A 5,417-nucleotide genomic window follows, 5' to 3' on the forward strand; every position below is an offset into this window, starting at 1 on the left:
CCTGTGGAATCATCTCAGCGTCTCCTGTGGAATCATCTCAGCGTCTCCTGTGGAATCATCTCAGCGTCTCCTGTGGAATCATCTCAGCCTCTCCTGTGGAATCATCTCAGCGTCTCCTGTGGAATCATCTCAGCGTCTCCTGTGGAATCATCACAGCGTCTCCTGTGGAATCATCTCAGCGTCTCCTGTGGAATCATCTCAGCCTCCAGGTTGCAGGTGGATCTGGTCCAGGTCTCTCTTGGACCTGAGTTCTGCTGCTGCAGGTCCAGAAGGTCGGGACACATGGATCATGGTTATGATTATGGATGATGATAATAACTAGACAATAAAAGCATCATTACATCTGTAATATGAAATATTCCCCTTTTCGTTTATCGATCTTCTGGAACAGGAAGTGACGTTTATACATGTTTTTCTTTTTTTAATATCAAGTATTGTGATTTGTGAAGATGAGAGTATAAAGATAACAGATAATAATATATAAATATGTAAAATTAAAATAATGTTAATATGAAGTTTGATTTGATAAAATTCCTCTGAGTTATTTAAGTTATTGATCAATAACAAAAAATGATTGGTTCCGATCTCTGATCACTGTGTGTGTGTGTGTGGGGGGGGGGGGGGGCTGTCCAGCAGTTATGAGATGTTAATCACCCCCCCCCTCTTGTCTTCTACAATTACCATGAAATTCTTAATGTCCACATGACCCCCCCCCCCCCGAGTCATCCAGGGGCCGAGTGGGACCCTGACCGTGCCCCCCCCCTCCTAGTTGACCCGCTGACCTCCGACGCAGAGCAATTTCCAGAGCAATAAACGGTTTCCAGGGCAACCGGGTCGACGCCCTCACAATGCGGCGCCGGGTCAGCGGCGAGAGGAAGGACGGCGAGGTCGCCTCTCTCTGTCTCTCTGTCTCTCTCTCTCTCTCTCTCTCTCTCTCTCTCTCTCTCTCTCTGTCTCTCTCTCTCTGTCTCTCTCTCTCTCTCCGTATCTCTCTCTCTCTCTCCGTCTCTCTCTCTCTCTCTCATAGTCTCTCTCTCTCTCTCTCTCTCTCTCTGTCTCTCTCTCTCTGTCTCTCTCTCTCTCTCCGTATCTCTCTCTCTCTCTCCGTCTCTCTCTCTCTCTCTCATAGTCTCTCTCTCTCTCTCAGTCTCTCTCTCTCTCTCTCTCTCCGTCTCTCTCTCTCTCTCTCTCTCTCTCTCTCTCTCTCTCTCTCTCTCTCTCTCTCTCAGTCTCCCTCTCTCTCCCTCTCTCCCTCTCTCTCTCTCTCCGTATCTCTTTCTCTCTCTCTCTCTCCCCCTCTCTCTTTCTCTCTGTCTCTCTCTCTCTCCGTATCTCTCTCTCTCTCATAGTCTCTCTCTCTCTCTCAGTCTCTCTCTTTCTCCGTCTCTCTCTCTCTCTCTCTCTCTCTCTCTCTCTCTCTCTCTCTCTCTCTCTCTCTCTCTCTCTCTCTCTCTCTCAGTCTCTCTCTCTCTCTCTCTCTCTCTCTCTCTCTCTCTCTCTCTCTCTCTCTCTCTCTCTCTCTCTCTCTCTCTCCCCATCTCTCTCTCTCTCCCCATCTCTCTCTCTACCTCTCTGTCTTGGCCGAGCGACGCTCGCCTCGACTCCGGCACAGATTAAATAATGAGCTCCCTCTCTTTTACGATAGTAAAGCTTTCAGAGAGATTTCTCTTTTAGCTCCTGGGGAAAAAAACTTTAAATTCACCGTGAAGAAAAGTATAAATCAGACATTTTAGTCGGCCCAACCTCGGCGGCCGGGTCACAATGGCGGCGAGGAGGGCGCGGACGAGGGGAGCGCCATAATGTAAAATAGTTAAAAGCTTATTAGAAGCGCTGAAAGGCAGAGTGATTTCCACTTTGTCTCGGAACACCCTGAGCTCATCCTTTCAAGTGATTGTGAAGGGGGCAATTCAGATCTCTTTGGGTCGTATGAATGAAGGCGTCTCTTAAAGCTCCTTTAGAAGAATTCCCCACAGGCGTCTGCCCTTTAGCTCCATTACTGATTCACCCGGAGCATTCATCTGCAGCCTGCTGCTGCCATTGTCCTGCAGCAGCAGCCTGCACCTGACCACCGCCGCCCGGCCCGGCACGGCCCGGCACGGCCTGGCCCACTTCCTGGCCCACTTCCTGGCCCACTTCCTGAGGCCGGACCACGAGAAGAAGAAGTTCTGTTGCTGCAAATATCAGAAAATCCACAAACACTCAACAGAAAAGCGAAGCAGCGTTTGCAAAGTGAACTAAAGGAAGGCGAGTCGGAGTGATTGATTCCACTGGGGGGGGGTGGGTGTTGTTAAACATGGAGGGCTGAATGAGGCGGGTCCTTGGAGAGAAAAGGTGGAGGCCTGATCCCCTCTCTCTTTTCTTTCTTTTCCTTTCTTTCTCTTTTTCTTTATTTTCTCCCCCTCCCCCCCTGCCCTCCCATTCAGATAAAGGGGTGAAAAAAATTCCAAGTGCTTCTTTTGGAGCTGTACTTAGATTAATTAGAGTCTCCTTCAGAGCCCATTCAGGACCCCCTCTCCGACGGGGGTCCCTCCCGCTAAACTTCCCACATCCATTTGCATTTGTTTGTGTGGTGTAGAGCGGCAGCGAGGCCGAGGAGCGACGCACAAAGCACAGCAGAGAAAATATTCTTTTAATGGCTTTTTCACTGCTTTACGCTGTTTTCTTTAACACCCCCCCCCCCACACACACACACACACACACACACACACACACACACACACACACACACACACACACACACTCCAGTGAACAGCTCTTCACTACACGAGAGCAAAGGAACACAGAGACGTGGAGAGGCTGCAGGTTTGAAATCAGATCCCATGTTCACAAAGACACAAGTGTGTGTGTGTGTGGGAGGGGGGGGATGCCTGTGCATGTGCACTCATGCATTACCAGAATTCTAGTGCTAAGATTAAATGTTAATATTTCTAGATCACATCACCTTGACGACGAAGACTTAAAGTAAAGTACGTTCAGAACACAGTCAAACCTGTGACAAATATGTTTTAAACAAATTTTACAACCTGCAGGAACATTTTTAAATATTTCCTTTCATTCAGCCGATGCTTTTATCCCAAAGGACTCACAATAAGTTTATCAACCACGAGAGAACAAACCACAACAAACCAGAACAAACCAGAACAACAAGAACAAACCAGAACTAACCAGAACAAACCAGAACAAACCAGAACAAACCAGAACAACAAGAACTAACCAGAACTAACCAGAACAAACCAGAACAAACCAGAACAAACCAGAACAACAAGAAAAAAACAGAACAAACCAGAACAAACAAGAAAAAAACAGAACAAACCAGAACAAACCAGAACTAACCAGAACAAACCAGAACAAACCAGAACAAACCAGAACAAACCAGAACAAACCAGAACAACAAGAACAAACCAGAACAAACCAGAACTAACCAGAACAAACTCGAACTAACCAGAACAAACCAGAACAAACCAGAACAAACCAGAACTAACCAGAACTAACCAGAACAAACCAGAACAAACCAGAACTAACCAGAACAAACCAGAACAAACCAGAACAAACCAGAACAAACCAGAACTAACCAGAACAAACCAGAACAAACCAGTACAAACCAGAACAAACCAGAACAAACTCGAACTAACCAGAACAAACCAGAACAAACCAGAACAAACCAGAACTAACCAGAACTAACCAGAACAAACCAGAACAAACCAGTACAAACCAGAACAAAACCAGAACAAACTCGAACTAACCAGAACTAACCAGAACAAACCAGAACAAACCAGAACAAACCAGAACTAACCAGAACTAACCAGAACAAACCAGAACAAACCAGAACTAACCAGAACAAACCAGAACAACAAGAACCAAGAAACAAGTTCTTCAAAGAAGCTACAAAGTGCGATAAGTTTGAAACAGTTTAATCGAGCTGCGTTTCCTTCGTCGCCTGTTGGTGGCGTCACACTGGTGTAAGATGTCTCTGAATGACTCAGGTCTTCAGAGGACGAGTCTCAGAGACGTCTTCAGAGGACGAGTCTCAGAGACGTCTTCAGAGGACGAGTCTCAGAGACTTCTTCATAGAGGACGAGTCTCAGAGACTTCTTCATAGAGGACGAGTCTCAGAGACGTCTTCAGAGGACGAGTCTCAGAGACGTCTTCAGAGGACGAGTCTCAGAGACTTCTTCAGAGAGGACGAGTCTCAGAGACGTCTTCAGAGGACGGGTCTCAGAGACTTCTTCAGAGAGGACGAGTCTCAGAGACTTCTTCAGAGGACGAGTCTCAGAGACTTCTTCAGAGAGGACGAGTCTCAGAGACTTCTTCAGAGGACGAGTCTCAGAGACGTCTTCAGAGGACGAGTCTCAGAGACGTCTTCAGAGGACGAGTCTCAGAGACTTCTTCAGAGAGGACGAGTCTCAGAGACGTCTTCAGAGGACGGGTCTCAGAGACTTCTTCAGAGAGGACGAGTCTCAGAGACGTCTTCAGAGGACGGGTCTCAGAGACTTCTTCAGAGAGGACGAGTCTCAGAGACTTCTTCAGAGGACGAGTCTCAGAGACTTCTTCAGAGAGGACAAGTCTCAGAGACGTCTTCAGAGGACGAGTCTCAGAGACTTCTTCAGAGAGGACGAGTCTCAGAGACGTCTTCAGAGGACGGGTCTCAGAGACTTCTTCAGAGGACGAGTCTCAGAGACTTCTTCATAGAGGACGAGTCTCAGAGACTTCTTCAGAGAGGACGAGTCTCAGAGACGTCTTCAGAGGACGGGTCTCAGAGACGTCTTCAGAGGACGAGTCTCAGAGACTTCTTCAGAGAGGACGAGTCTCAGAGACGTCTTCAGAGAGGACGGACGCGTGCAGCTCTCGTGCACTTGCTCATTGTCGCACTGTGCACGTGACACGACAACAGATTAAAGGAGAGAGGGGGGCTAATCCTGTGTGGGGGGGGCCCTCATCCTGAACCAGATCCCTACACACACACACACACACACAGACACACACACACACACACACACACACACACACACACACACACTCACACACACACACACACACACACACACTCACACTCACACTCACACACACAGACATACACACACACACACACACACACAGACACACACACACACACACACACGCACACGCACACACACACTCACACTCACACTCACACACACAGACATACACACACACACACACACACATACAGACACACAGACACAGACACACACACACACACTCACAGACACACACACATAGACAAACAAACTCAAACACAGACACACACGCACACACACACAGACACACACACACATACTCACACACACAGACACACACACACAGACACACACACACACACACACAGACACACACACACACACTCACACACACAGACACACACACACAGACACACACACACACACACACAGGTGTGT

The sequence above is a fragment of the Limanda limanda genome, chromosome 10 (assembly GCF_963576545.1).
Source record: "Limanda limanda chromosome 10, fLimLim1.1, whole genome shotgun sequence".
Taxonomy (NCBI): Eukaryota; Metazoa; Chordata; class Actinopteri; order Pleuronectiformes; family Pleuronectidae; genus Limanda; species Limanda limanda.